Consider the following 16258-nt stretch of genomic DNA (forward strand, 5'->3'; position numbering starts at 1 on the left):
CCCCGGCAACGGCGCCAAATTTGATCGAGGCTGTGCCCAAATCAAATAAACATTAAAATGCAATAACTAGGAAGTGATCCTAGGTTATTTCCCAACGAGCAATGATAAACCAAATGTTCATAACAGATAGTAGGAAAATAGTAACGAATGGGGGGAGGGGTTGTTTGCTTTTGTAAATTAAACAGCGAATAGATGTGAATTAGAAAATATCAGAATTAAAACACGTTGCTTCCCCTTGTTTCGCAAGCAAGTCTCTTATCCTAGGTTACAAGAGTTTATCCTTTATCAGTTCAACCACTTAATCCAACCCTAAATTAAATTACTAAGCGAAATTTAACATAAGGCATTCATTATGTGATTAAGCAACACATAGACAAATTAATCATAAACGATCATTAAGAATGAACGTAAATTAAGTTCAGAGGCAATTAATCAAGCACTAAGCATGCATGAATTAATAGCAACAAATACAGAGTAATTGGTGAAGAGGAAAAACTGATCAGAATTTAATAGTAATAATAGAAAGAGAGCTGTGCTTGATCCTCAAGAGAAAACAACGTTGGAGACTTAGCCTTCCATTAATCAATAGAGAACGAAATTTTATTGCGAAAACGAAAAGTAAAAACTGGAATTGCAAAATGAAAAAGTGTCTAAAAGAATAAGAGAAGCCTAAAACTAAAAAACGAAAGAGGAGAGAGGAGAGGAGAGAGAGAAGAGAGACTAAACTAGAACCTTGGTGCTGTTATATAGTTTTTCAGCCCCAAAGCTTACAAATCTATTTTAAATCCAAGCCCATAAATAAAATAAAATCAAATCTAGATAAGATAAAATAAGATAAGATCTAGATGAAATAATATCTAGATGAGATCAAATCTAAATAATATCTAGATAAGATAAAGTCTAGATAAGATAAAATTTTGTAGAATAAAATAGTCTGTCCTCTTCAAGTCCAGGCCCAATTCTGGATTCAAGCCCAATACTTCATTAATTCCTGAAATTAGATTAAAAACATCAAATTAGCTGAATGATCCCAAATAATAGAACTACCTAATTAATTTGACAATTAAGACTAATCATTAATTAAAATGGTGCAAAAAGGGTTAAGAAATAGGAGAAAATAATGGCACATCAGAGAGTTTGAGAGATTTTGCTATGCAAAGACCTGCAGAGACCGAAGCTTGAAGAGGAAGTCGTCCTGAGAGCTTGAGATGAGTTTGTGAGTGATTGTGAGGTCCTAGAGGTGGAGGAGACATCCCCACTACTTGTATTTCTTCAATCCTTCATCTTTCTCTTCTCTTTGTTGTAAAGGAAGCTTCCCAGTTATGGAGAGCTAAATCCTCTGTTGGTTCTTCCTTGTAGGTACTTGATATAAATACCTGTATATCTATTTAATGTTATTTTGTGTGTTCACTGTGCTATCAAAACTTCATTCTACCATGCTTTTGCATTGATCACGTAGATGCATGTGTTGTTAAGATCATTCAATAGTGGAAACTGGTCTGATTCTTAGAACTTGATAGGACGAGGCTAGTTTATTGTATTATCACGAGGGATCGGGGTATGATAACTTAGTTGTTGTATCTTTTTCTTAATGCGGTTCTAGTCAAGTTTAGTTGAACAAGAGGAATCTGAGGATGATGCTTGATTGAGATTTGGCTAGATTATCATGAGGAATCGGGGTTTAGCATTTCAGGAGACACCATAGAACACATGAGCATTGTTAAGTAGAGAATATCCTTTTAACATCAGGCACCTATTAGGAAGACCAACGTGTTACTCACGTGATTTTCCTTTTGATAGTTAGTTTACATACCTGTTCATAGTCAACACATCTCTTTTCATACCAGACACATATTCACTAAAATAGCTTTACCAAGTAACACAAGTTCCCCAAGAGTTCGATACTTGGTTCTTACCGTTTTATACTACTTGCACGACCCGGTGCACTTGCCGCGATCAAACAAGTTTTTGCCGCCGTTGCCGAGGAACTTCTTTCTATTTGGAAAGTTAGTCCAGTCCTAGGTGTCTATTCTTTATTCTTTGATAAATTGTGAATATTTACTTTCAATTCATATTTGTTTTCCTCTTGAACTGGATAACCGCTGTTTTTGTTAGTGTTTTATATGAATAGATCTCTCACAGGAAATTTAGTTCCTCTAGACTTGGAGATTGAAGCTACGTTGAGAAGGAACAGAGCCGAGAGGAGAAGAAAATTACTGCAAGATAGGATAGTAGCGTCCATTCTTGAGGAAGAAACTCATTTTTCTGATTCTTCATCTGATTCACCATCAACAAGGGAATCTGTGAACTATTTGCCAGAAGCCGTTTCTATGGCGGATGAACACTAGCAGAGAGTTACCCTTGAGGATTATTCAAGCAGTTTAGTGCCGCAATTCTTTACCAGCATTGCACATCCTGAAGTGCAAGCTCATAACATAAACTACCATCATTCTTTGATTTATTTAATACTGGGGAACTTATTCCAAGGATTACCAAATGGGGACCCCTATGCACATTTGGCAACATTCATTGAAATCTGTAACACTGTAAAGATTGCAGGTGTGCCAGATGAAGCTATTAGACTCAGCCTATTCTCATTTTCCTTGGCAGGAGAAGCCAAAAGGTGGCTCCACTCATTTAAGGGTAACAGTCTGAAAACCTAGGAAGAAGTTGTTGAAAAGTTTCTAAAGAAATATTTCCCAGAGTCTAAGATTGCGGAAGGGAAAGCTCTCTTCATTTCATCAGTTCCTTGACGAGTCCTTGAGTGAAGCGTTGGAAAGGTTTAGAGGTTTATTGAGAAAGACTCCCACCCATCGGTTCTCTGAGTCAATTCAATTGAATATGTTTATAGATGGGCTGAGACCACAAACCAAGCAACTGTTAGATGCTTCAGCAGGGGGAAAAATAAAGTTGAAGACCCTTGAAGAGGCAACTGAGGTAATTGAGAATATGTCAGCCAGTGATCATGCTATTCTGCGCGATAGAGTTCATCAACCCACAAAGAAAAGCTTGTTAGAACTATCATCACATGACGCTTTATTGGCACAAAATAAGTTGCTTTCTAAGCAACTTGAGATTTTAACAGAAACACTTGGTAAGTTGCCAACTAAACTGTCTATTGGTCAACCTACACATTCTTCTATTTTGCAGGTTACAGGTTGTACCATCTGTCGTGAGGATTATAAAACAGGCCAATGTATTCCCATTGAAGAAAAAACTCAAGAAGTTCACTATATGGGAAATCAACAGAGACACGAATATACTCAAGGAGGATTTTCAGGCTTCCAACATGGTCCTTATAATCAACAAGGACAGTGGAGATCACACCCTGGCAATCAATTCAACAAAGACCAGGGTGGACCTTCGAATAGGCCAATCTAACAAGGGCCTAACATCTCTCAGAGGACTACTAAGCTGGAGGAGACTTTCACTTAGTTTATGCAGGTAACAATGTCAAATCATAAAAGCACTGAGTCAGCATTGAAAAACCTTGAGGTCCAGGTGGGACAACTGGCCAAGCAGATAGCTGACAAGTCATCCAATAGTTTTGTGGCAAATACAGAAAAAAATCCCAAGGAGAAATGCAAAGCTGTGATGACAAGGAGTAAGAGGTTTGTGGAGGCGGAGGATGAGGAAAGTGTTGTGCCCAAGAAGAAAGCTGCTGAAAAGAAAGGCACTGATGAAAAGAAAGATTATGTGATATGTGAAAGTAATCAAGAAAAAGAAAAACAAATAATGGTCAAGAAAACAGAATTTAATGACCAAGAAAAAGAAAAAGAAAAAGAAGTAGAAAAAGAAAAAGAAAATAAAAAAATTGAAAAAAAATGAAAAAAATAAGAATGACGAGAGGAGTAGAAGTGAACAGGCTAGAGAGAAGAAAAAAGAAAAAGCTGTGAATGAAGGTGTGGAAGTACCATATCCTGTGGTACCTTCCAAGAAGGAGAAGGACCACCATTTGGCGAGATTCTTAGATATTTTCAGGAAACTGGAAATAACCATGCCCTTCGGAGAAGCTTTACAGCAGATGCCACTCTACTCCAAGTTCTTAAAGGATATGTTAACAAGGAAACACAAGTATATTCACCAGGAAAACATTGTTGTGGAAGGAAATGGTAGTGTTGTGATTCAAAAGATCCTTCCACCCAAGCATAAAGACCCTGGGAGTGTAACCATTCCTTGTTCAATTGGAGAAGTCACTGTGGGAAAAGCTCTTATTGACCTGGGAGCCAGTATTAACTTAATGCCACTCTCCATGTGCAGAAGGTTTGGAGAGTTGGAGATCATGCCCACTAGGATGACTTTACAACTTGTTGACCGCTCCATTACAAGACCATATGGAGTAATTGAAGATGTGCTGGTCAGAGTAAAACATTTTATCTTCTCGGCAAACTTTGTGGTAATGGATATCTGTGAAGATACTGACATTCCTGTAATATTGGGAAGGCCATTCATGTTAACTGCAAGCTGCATAGTTGATATGGGGAGAAAGAAGCTGGAGCTGGGCTTTGAAGATCAAATAATTGATTTTGATTTGTTTGTCGAAGACAAGCCTGCTCCAGAACAAAGTGTTTGCTTACAGGTAATGGAAGTGGGTAAGCAGGTTCTGGAAGTAAGAACCAAAACGTGATTACGCCATTGAGGTAAAAGCGTCAAGCTAATGACGTTAAAGAAGCGCTTCCTGGGAGGCAACCCAATTTTAATTTCTGTTATCTTTGTTTTTCATGCATTGTACCATGTGGAACTTGCTTTATAGTTAGTACAGTGGAGTATATCAGCTTGTTTTTGAATGATAGATATAAGGGTTTAAATTTCTTGAGGAAGGGACTGAAAATAACTCAGAAATTTTTTTCTGAAAAAATATTCCTTTTTCTAAGCGCAAGCCTCGCGCTAAGCACATCTTTGGTCATGCGCTAAGCTGAGAGTCTCCAGCGCTTAGCACTCAACCCTTTCATCTCAGGCTGATTGGGTCCGCTTAGCTGGCCAAGGCTGAGCTAAGCCAATTTAATACGATCTGAATTCGGCTAAGCGGCGGCCTGATCGCTAAGCTCATCATATTCTTTGGCTAAGCGCGACTCGTTGCCGCTAAGCTCATTTCCTTGCGGCCAGAACTAAGGTTCATTTAGCTAAGCACCACTCATGGCAGCTAAGCTTAATTCTTTGTGGCCTAAATTGGGTTTCATCGAGCTAAGCGCCACTCATGGCAGCTAAGCTCATATCCTTGTGGCAATGTCTACGCTAAGCGATCCTTTTTCCACTAAGCGCATGCGCCTCTGTACTCAGGATGCATCATTTTAGCTAAGCTGGCCCAAAGCCCTGCTTAGCGAGAGTTGCAGGTTTTTTGACCTGTAGAACTTGCTAAGCGGCCCTTTTCGCGTGCTAAGCCAAGCCCTTTGTGTGTTCAAAAACAAAATTATTTTTGATTTTGAATTTCAAACGTGGGCTAAGCGCGTAGATCCGCTAAGCGAGCCTCTTTGAGAAACCAAATGTCTTTCTGGCTCGCTTAGCGCAGTCGTCCGCTAAGCGAGATGCTCGAAAATTGCTCAAGTGAGTGTAACGTCAGTTACACTTACATTTGCCAAAATTTTCAGAACAACATAAATCTTCTCTCTTGCATCCAATTTCCTGCATTTTTGCCTTCTTTTGCATCTTCACGCTTCAAGGCATCAACGATACAAGTAAGTTCCTTACTCCCTTTATTTTGTTACTTTGTTGAACCTTAGGTTAGAAAATATTAGATTTAGCTGTAGATTCTTAGGGTTTGAATGTTTTTTAGATGTAGTTAAAGATTAGGACTTTATATATGTTTGTATTGTATAAGTCATTTTGGTTGGTTTGTATGTATGATATGCCTTTTAGAGGCTTGAAAAATGGAAGAAAACGTACTGCATTTTTTGTGTTTTTTCTGGAAAACGCGATGAACTCGCTAAGCGAGCATGCTGCACTAAGCTAGTTCATAAAAAATTCATTGAATATATGTGTTTCCAGATGAACTCGCTAAGCACACCTACCACACTAAGCGAGTTCATCTTTTGAGGATGAACATTCATCCTCTTGCTGAAATACCTATGGCTAAGCGAGGCTGAATTGCTAAGCCCAGGTAACTTAGACAAATTTTTTGTTGAAAGCCGCACGCTAAGTCGAGCTTTCCTGAGTTAAGCGCATTTCATTGCGACAACCGTTGGGCTAAGCGAGCCTTGCTCCCTAAGCTCCCATGCTTAGTGTATTTTCTGAATTGTATGGTGCCGCTAAGCGCAACCTCTGAGGAGCTTAGTGCAAATTCTTGCAGCAATTGTTAGGCTTAGCGGGCAGTTGTCAGCTAAGCCAATTATGCAAAAGATGAATTTCTGCAACTTCCCCTAAGCGGCCCAACATGCCGTTAAGCGGAAGTGTGTATTTTGTTAAGGCGAGCTAAGCGGACCATGTCTCGCTAAGCTGTCAGTGCCTTTTTCAGTTTTTGAATTTGAATAACTTGTGTCCTAATTAACTATTTGGTCCCTTTATTTGTAGATGGCTTCTAGGAAACGCAAGAGTATCGGTTCAAGACCCACAACACAATATGATACAAGGAGATTTCACTCCTTAGATGCTTGGAACCGGTACACGGATAATGTCCTAGGGAGAAACATCTTGCCTGAGAGGAAGGTGGAGCTCTACCACATCGAGTTGGATGATATTAAGACTGAGTTGGAGAGGCGTAATTTCCATAAACGCCTCACCAATTTGATCGATGGGAGCATAGATTTGGCTTTGGTGAAAGAGTTCTATGCAAAGTTATATAGCTCTAAGGGCCCTTCACCAAAGCAAGCCAGAGTCAGAGGCCATCTAGTGAAAATCGACGCTGACAGCCTCAACACATTCCTGGAGACACCTGTGGTGTTGGCAGAGGGTGAGTCTTTGCCCATATACTCCAGATACTGCAAGCTGCCCACAAATTACAGAGAGATTGAGGCTGCCTTATGCATACCAGGCCGAGGGTTCATCTTGAACGCTGAGGGCCATCCTGGGAGGATTCTCAGGAATGATTTGACTACTTTAGCCCAGGTGTGGAGTGTTATCTCATACTCCAACCTGGCTCCTACCTCCCATACCTCTGATATGACAGTGGACAGAGCTAGGTTGATCTTTGGCCTAGTTTCTCGCATGGACATGAATGTAGGAGCTCTTATTTCTGGCCAGATAACTTCTATTGCCTAGTCTAACTCTTCTAGACTAGGGTTTCCTGCTCTGATCATCGCCCTATATAGAGCCAGAGGGGTTGTCTCTGACAGCCTAACTTTTGAGTGCCTGAGCCCAATCATTAATTTGGCCTACATCAGGAAGAACTGTTGGAATCCTGATGATCTGACAGTTTCTATCCGTGGGGCTAGGAAGGCGAGGGCGAGGCCCACTGAGCTTCCTTCCACATCTGCAGCTCTTACTCCAGCAGCTCCTTCAGTCCCAGCTCAAAGTGATTCTCAGCGCTTTGAAGCCATGCTTCAGTGCATTCATCAGGGACATATCATTTTACTCCAGAGCTTATAGGTGGTGGTGCCTCCAGGATCCATTCCTACTATTAAGTAGTTTCTGGCGAGTGTAGTCTGGCCTGGGGCCCAACCTTCTCTTCACAAGGAAGATGAAGGTCCCACAGCCCAGGTACCATAGCATATGGAGGATGAGTCATCTGAGGCCACCATTCCAGAGCCATTCATTGTAGAGGAGGAGGCAGGTGAGACATAGGTTAGACAGGAAGGTGTTGCTACTCCTGAGAGATCTCTTGAAGTCACTTCAGAGCCTCCTGCACCAGGGGTGGACCTATCCTCGCCTCAGCATGCAGCAGACCCCTCCACTCCTATGCTAGAGATACTAGAGGAACCGACCACACCAGTCCTGACTTTGAACACCTCTCCTCCAGCTACTCCAATACTTCATCTGATAGATGAGAAGGATGTTCAGACACAGGACACTCAGGACCAGTCACAGGAATTCTAAATTCCTGATGATGCTTTTTGGATTGTTATTATTATGATTATAGTTTCAGTACATTAGTTTTTAGTGATTTTGGTTAATGTTTATATACAGTGCTATTTTTATTTATGGTTAGTTGGTATGCTTATTTTGAAGCATATAGAATAGTTTGACTTGACTTTGATGATATTGCAGTGAAACACTTTTATCTTTTTGTGAAAATTGGTGTATGAATTGATTTTGGATTGAATGCATGATTGTGATGGAGTTTGTGTTTCTTTTCATGAGTTTGAGCAAATATGTATGTTAGACAAAGAAAGAATAAGAATGTGAACTTGCAATTAGAATTGTTAGTCAGTAGACAGATTGATTGAGAAAGAAAAACATGAACCATAACCAGTGAGAGTATGATCTTAAACTATGAGTGAACGACTAGGTTTGAGTAATAGTCTTTGCTTCAATCTCTAAATTTTAGAATGAAGTGTATAAATGAGGACATGATGAAGGCCATGATTGTGTATATACAAGCCAATTGACCAAAAAGCTTACCTTGAATTATAATTGTATCCTTTGCATCCTTTGTGAGCTAAATGATATTATCAAAAATTGAACCCTGAACTTGAATGAATATCTCCAGATACCTTGCTTAGATTCTAGAAGAGCATATGGTTCAAGGCAAATTTAACCCAAATTTGGGGGAGTGGAGTTGATTGGGATGTAAAGTAAAAGGTAGAGCATCAGCACACACAACAAATAAGTTGTATATATATATATATAAATGAGCAATCAAAGAAAATGTGTGTTGTTGTAATAAGGTCAAAAGAAAATTAAAGTGAAAGGCTAATGAGTAAGCTAATTGTATTGAAAAGATTAATTGGATAAGTCTAGGATTTGTGCTCTCTTAGAATCTAAGCCTTTGAATCCTAGAAAAACCAATGATTTTTTGTAGCCAAACCTCACTACAAGCCTATAAAAGTCCTTCTGATTCTATTCATGCATTTCTGACTTGATGACATGAGATGAAGTTCAAAGATTGGACCTTTTTCTAGTTGTTATTAATGAATAACTTAAACACCTGTGCTTGAGTGAAACAAAAGCCGTGAGACTGTGGTTTAAGCTGCTTTCCTTGATATCTGTCTTATGCCTAACTTCATCTAATTGTACAGGTTACATTTTATTCTTCTCTTTGAATAACTGCATGCTTTGGGAAAGACAAGTGATGAGGGCATTTTGCTCCATTATGTTATCATGCAATCAATAAATTTTATGCATACACCTTTGTACATAGTCACTACATGTTATTGTCACTTGGGGACCAGTGAGCTATTCTTTATTTGCTTGAGGACAAGCAAAACTGTAAATTTGGGGGAGTTGTTAGTCAATGAATACGACTAACTTTTGTGTATAAAACTTGTGTAAATTGTATCAAACTCCTCCAATTTATGGTTATTTTGTAGTGTTGTAATTACTTTTTGTTAGGGATAGGTAATAAATACTTAGTACTTCCATTTTGTGTGTTTAATAATCATTTCCTCTCAATTTCAGGTTAATTAGGCAAGTTTATGAAGTGTTGATTTTCACCCTCTCACTAAGCCAATCTTCTGGCTTAGTAAGCCATCCGCTGAGCGCAACACTTCTCGGCTGAGCGCGAGGAAGAATCTGGAAGAAGGATGAGCTGTGCATATTCAATGAGCGAAGGGTCATCTCGCTAAGTGCACTGCTTTAATCCATCCGCTGAGCGAGAAAAGCACGCGCTAAGCCGAAATTCACTAATGCGCACTAAGCGGTTCAGAGTTGCGCTAAGCGCGCAAGCGCAAACAAAGACACCTATTTAAGCCTCAAATCAGATTTTGGAGAGGAGTTTGGCCTTTTCTTGAAGCTTCTGCATGTATAAAGATTTCTAGAGAGAGAAATGTCCAAGTTCCAGAGAGTTTGAGAGATTTTGTTGTGCGAAGACCTACAGAGACTGGAGCTTGAAGAGGAAGTCGTCCTGAGAGCTTGAGATGAGTTTGTGAGTGATTGTGAGGTCCTAGAGGTGGAGGAGACATCCCCACTACTTGTATTTCTTCAATCCTTCAATCCTTCATCTTTATCTTCTATTTGTTGTAAAGGAAGCTTCCCAGTTATGGAGAGCTAAATCCTCTGTTGGTTCTTCCTTGTAGGTACTTAATGTAAATACTTGTATATCTATTTAATGATGTTTTGTGTGTTCACTGTGCTATCAAAACTTCATTCTACCATGCTTTTGCCTTGACCATATAGATGCAAGTGTTGTTAGGATCATTCAACAGTGGAATCTGGTCTGATTCTTAGAACTTGATAGGATTGGGATAGTTTATCGTATTATCACGAGGGATCGGGGTCGGTAACCTAGTTGTTGTATGTTTGTCTTAATGCAGTTCTAGTCAAGTTTAGTCCAATAAGAGGAATCTGAGGATGATGTTTGATCGAGATTAGGCTAGACTATCATGAGGAATCGGGGTTTAGCATTTCAGGAGACACCATAGAACACATGAGCATTGTTAAGTAGAGAATATCCTTTTAACATCAGACACCTATTAGGAAGACCAACGTGTTGTCTACTTGTCTTTATGCATCATTACTCACGTGATTTTCCTTTTGATAGTTAGTTTACATTCTTGTTCATAGTCAACACATCTCTTTTCATACTAGACACCTATTCACTAAAATAGCTTTACCAAGTAACACAAGTTCCCCGAGAGTTCGATACTCAGTTCTTACCGTTTTATACTACTTGCGTGATTCGGTGCACTTGTCGCGACCGAACAGCACGCTTAGCACGAAGGAGAATCTGGTAGAGGGTCCGCATCAAGGCTATGTGCTAAGCACGAGATTTGTGCGCTAAGTGCAGTAGGTTTCTTCAGCTAGGCTCAGCGCACGACTAGCACTACGCTCGAATCCACTTACCCACTGATGTGCCATCATTTTCTTCTATTTTCTAAACCCTTTTTGCACCATTTTAATTATTGATTGGTCTTAATTGTCAATTAATTAGGTAGTTTTATTATTTGGGCTCATTTAGCTAATTTGATGTTTTTAATCTAATTTCAGGAATTAATGAAACATTGGGCTTAATCCGGATTTTGGTTGTGGACTTGAAGAGGGCAAATAAAGCAGTGCTTACCTTAGTTAATTTCTAATTAGGAAATTTCACAATTTTATTTTATGTTGTTCAGTGTTTATTTCGTTTTGGGCCAGAGTATTGTAATAGGGCCCAGTGACTTTGAGTGACTCTTTTTAAATAGCCGCCTTGGGATTCGTGCAGGGCATTCTATTCTGCTATGCTATTTTCATTATTCAGAGCTTTGGTTTTAGGTTTTCACGTTTTTCTGTTCCCTTGTTACAGTTTTCGTTCTTAATGCAAATTTCCGTTTTCTGCTTCTAATTACGAGTTCATTCTTGCTTCTTCTTCTACTTTCATTTATGTTTCTGTTCATTTACGTTCTTGTTCATTTACGTTTCTGCTTCATGCTTCATTTGCATTTTCTGTTTGAATCCATGGAAGGCTAGATTTTCTGGTGTTGTTTCCTTTTGAGGACGAAGCCCAACTCTCTTTGAGGTTTCGTTTGTAATGTGGTTTCCTGGCAGTTTTCCCTTCACCAGTTATCCCAATTTCGTGAATATTAATCAGTGCACGCTTCGTGTTCGATTAATTGCCTCTGAGCCTAACTTGCGTTCATGCTTAATGGACGAAGGGCTAACTGGTGTATGTGGTGCCTAATCACGTATTGAAAACCCTAAGTTGATTTTTGCTTAGTAAATTGAAATAGGGTTGGATTAAGTGGTTGACTGTTAGGGACAAATTCTCCATAACCCAGGATAAGAGAGTGGCTTCTGAATCAGAGGAAACAACCCGTTTTTAATATTAGTAGTTTCGTATTCCATTTTATTTGTTCTGCTCTTTAATTACCAAACAACCAAACCCCCCCCCCCCCCATCGTTACTGTTACTGCAAGTATATTATGAACATTTGGCTTGTCACTGCTCGTTGGGAAACGACCTAGGATCACTTCCTAGTTACTGCATTTTCATGTTTATTTGATTCGGGTACGACCTCGATCAAATTTGGCGCCGTTGCCGGGGAGCAGTGTCCAAAGGTTCATAATAGCTAGCTAGTGTTGTGTGTTTAATCCTTTCGTGTTTTATGTTTAATTGTTAGTATTGTGTTAGTATGTGTGTTAGTGTTGTTTAGTGTCCTGGTATTTTGTTTAATGTGTGTTCTGTTTCAGTTTTCCCATTAAGCGTTTCCCCTGTTTCAGTCTTGGGTGTTTTGCTGTGAAGATTGTGCTTGAAAACAGAGTAGTAGTAGAAATCAGCTTGCGGAAAAACAGAGTAGTAGTAGAAATCAATTAGAGACGGATTTTAGCGACCACCCATGCTGAATTATTTGGGATTTTTTGTTTTAGTAGCTAGGGTTGTTATTTTTGGCTGAATTTTTTTGTGGTAACTTCTTTTAATCCATATTTTGTGGGAAAAATAGCTAGAGCCTTTAGTTTGGTCAAATTTGAAAGTTCCAAAAAACTAGCAAATTTTGTGTTTGTCAAAACTTCAAACGGCCATAACTTTTGCTCTGGTTATCAGAATCGCAATTATTATATATGCATTTGGGGTAGAAAAAAATTTCCTACGCTGTGGCAGCCTGCCATAGGCCAGCTGAGGTCTCCATCGTCCAAAAAAAGCGATTCTGTCAAAAGTTTTTTATTTTTCAAGTTTTATTCACTTATTTTTCTTAACCTACCAATTTTAGCTTTCATAGTTAGACTTTGAATTTTTGTTTGAAATTTTTTGTGCTATCTTCTCATCATTTTATAAGGTTGCTCACAAAATTTCAAGTCATTTGGATATCATTTGAGGGTAGCTGTAGTTCAAACCTACACCTTTATTTACATGACAAGGCAACTAGTTGTGTGCATGCTGAATGTAGTGTATGACTAGAGGCAATCCATCTGACTTACAACCCTTTGATCCTGAGATAGATAGGACATTTCATAGATTAGTTAGGCATCATTTTATACCTTTTGATCATTCTGAGCATTCCATAACTGGTGAATCTGTGCATTCTGTTATTGGTGATTTTGAACATCCTGATCTTGAGCATTATAATTTTGAGCATTCTGATTCTGAGCATTCTGATTTTGCACATTCTGAGAACATGGCACAACCTCCACCTCGTGAGAGGACTCTAAGGGAAATGGCAGCACCTGATTTCACCTATGAAAGCTTGTGCATCCAATACCCTGATGAGGATGTCCCATATGTTCTTAAAACTGGACTGATTCATTTGCTTCCAAAGTTTCATGGCCTTGCAGGTGAAGACCCGCACAAACATTTGAAAGAATTTCACATTGTCTGCTCCACCATGAAATCCCCAGATGTCCAAGAGGATCACATATTTCTGAAGGCTTTTCCTCATTCATTAGAGGGAGTGGCAAAGGACTGGCTGTATTACCTTGCTCCAAGGTCCATCACGAGCTGGGATGACCTTAAGAGAGTATTCTTAGAAAATTTTTTCCCTGCTTCCAGAACCACAGCCATCAGGAAGGATATCTCAGGTATTAGACAACTCAGTGGAGAGAGCCTGTATGAGTACTGGGAGAGATTTAAGAAACTATGTGCCAGTTGCCCCCACCATCAGATTTCAGAACAACTTCTTCTCCAATATTTTTATGAAGGACTCAGTAATATGGAGAGAAGTATGATAGATGCTGCCAGTGATGGAGCCCTTGGAGACATGACTCCTGCTGAAGCCAGAAATTTAATTGAGAAGATGGCCTCCAACTCCCAGCAGTTTAGCGCCAGAAATGATGCCATAGTCATTAGAGGAGTGCATGAGGTAGCCATAAACCCATCTACATCATCTGAAACTAAGAAGCTTGAAGGCAAACTGGATGAATTGGTTAACTTGGTAACCCAGCTGGCCTTGAATCAGAAATCTGTACCTGTCGCAAGGGTTTGTGGTTTGTGCTCCTCTGCTGACCACCATACAGACCTTTGCCCTTCCATGCAGCAACCTGGAGCAATTGAGCAGCCTGAAACCCAGAAACAGCCAACAGTTGAGGCCCCTCCACAACCTTCCCTCGAAGAACTTGTAAGGCAAATGACTATGCAGAACATGCAGTTTCAGCAAGAGACCAAAGCCTCCATTCAGAGCTTAACCAATCAGATGGGACAATTAGCTACCCAATTGAATCAACAACAGTCCCAGAATTCTGACAAGCTGCCTTCTCAAGCTGTCCAAAATCCCAAAAATGTCAGTGCCATTTCATTGAGGTCGAGAAAGCAGTGTCAAGGACCTCAACCCGTAGCACCTTCCTCATCTGCAAATGAACCTGCCAAACTTCACTCTATTCCAGAAAAAGGTGATGACAAAAATCTACCTAACAATTTCTGTGCAGGTGAATCTTCTTCCACAGGTAATTCTGATTTGCTAAAGCAGCACATTCCCCCTCTTCCATTCCCTCCAAGAGCAGTTTCCAACAAAAAAATGGAAGAGGCAGAGAAAGAGATCTTGGAAACGTTTAGAAATGTAGAGGTAAACATACCTCTGTTGGATGCAATAAAGCAAATTCCAAGATATGCCAAATTCTTGAAGGAGCTGTGCACTAATAAGCGGAAGCTTAAAGGAAGTGAACGAATTAGCATGGGCAGAAATGTCTTCGCATTGATTGGTAAATCTGTTCCTCAAATTCCTGAAAAATGCAAAGATCCAGGTACATTCAGCATACCTTGTATTATAGGGAATAGTAAGTTTGACAATGCCATGCTAGATTTAGGAGCCTCTGTTAGTGTTATGCCTCTGTCGATTTTTAATTCTCTATCTCTAGGTCCCTTGCAGTCAACTGATGTGGTAATTCATTTAGCTAACAGAAGTGTTGCCTATCCTGTTGGTTTCATAGAAGATGTCTTAGTTAGAGTTGGTGAACTAAATTTTCCCTGTTGATTTTTATATCTTGAATATGGAAGATGGATTTTCTCAAGGATCAGTTCCCATCATTCTAGGCAGACCCTTTATGAAAACTGCTAGAACTAAGATAGATGTTTATGCAGGCACACTGTCCATGGAGTTTGGTGATATAACTATTCATTTTAATATTCTGGATGCTATGAAATACCTATCTGAAGATCTTTTTGTATTTCATGCTGAAATAATTGACCATGTTGTTGATGAATACATGACTGATCTTTATTCTAATCTGCATGCCTCTCACTCTTCATGCATTGAGTCTGAAATTGTACTTGATCATATGTCTGAATTTGATGCTGAGAGTGAATCTGAGAGTGATATTGATTGCATGCCTGGTGGTGGTGTTTTACCTCTTGAGATTGATTTTATAGAGTCAGATAGGACTAACCATGTTTCAGGAAGTACACATACCTTTGACTTTCTTTATGAGGTAAAGGCTGAGAAACCATCTCCTTCTACCACTGTCCAGCCGACCACACCAGAATTGAAGCCTCTGCCATCAAATTTAAAATACGCTTACTTGGATGATAGCAAGAGTTTTCCAGTGATTATATCTGCCTCCCTTGCTGATGAGCAAGAGGAGAAGTTGTTGTCAGTTCTCAAGAAGCATAAGAAGGCTATAGGCTGGACCCTGGCGGACATTCCTGGTATTAGCCCATCCACATGTATGCATCGAATAAATTTAGAGGATGGAGCTAAACCAGTAAGACAGCCACAGAGAAGACTCAACCCGGTGATTCTTGATGTAGTGAAGAAGGAGATAACCAAGCTTTTGCAAGCTGGAATCATTTATCCTATCTCCGACAGCCAATGGGTGAGTCCCGTCCAGGTAGTCCCGAAAAAGACTGGCCTCACAGTGATAAAAAATGAGAAGGAGGAGTTGATTCCTACTCGGGTGCAGAACAGTTGGAGAGTCTGCATTGACTATAGGAGGCTGAACCAGGTTACCAAAAAGGACCATTTTCCCCTGCCATTCATTGACCAGATGCTTGAACGCCTGGCAGGTAAATCCCACTACTATTTCCTTGATGGTTTTTCTGGTTATATGCAAATTACTATTGCTCCTGAGGATCAGGAAAAGACCACATTCACCTGCCCCTTCGGCACTTTTGCTTATAGGAGGATGCCTTTCGGCATGTGCAATGCCCCTGGTACCTTCCAGCGGTGCATGATTAGTATTTTCAGTGATTTTTTAGAAAATTGCATAGAGGTGTTTATGGATGATTTCACTGTATATGGATCCTCTTTTGATGGTTGTTTGAATAGTTTGGAAAAAGTTTTGAATAGATGCATTGAAACTAACCTTGTTCTTAATTTTGAAAAATGTCA

At 39.7% G+C, this 16258-nt stretch overlaps 1 non-coding gene across 1 annotated transcript; it reads right to left on the bottom strand.

Annotated features, from left to right (window-relative positions):
- Positions 1-13495: 13495 nt before the first annotated feature.
- On the bottom strand, positions 13496-13602 carry LOC114424775. The gene has a single exon (XR_003669076.1). It is a non-coding gene; the product is annotated as a small nucleolar RNA R71 (small nucleolar RNA).
- Between the last annotated feature and the right edge of the window lie 2656 nt (positions 13603-16258).

The sequence above is a fragment of the Glycine soja genome, chromosome 8, assembly GCF_004193775.1.
Source record: "Glycine soja cultivar W05 chromosome 8, ASM419377v2, whole genome shotgun sequence".
In the NCBI taxonomy this organism is placed as follows: Eukaryota; Viridiplantae; Streptophyta; class Magnoliopsida; order Fabales; family Fabaceae; genus Glycine; species Glycine soja.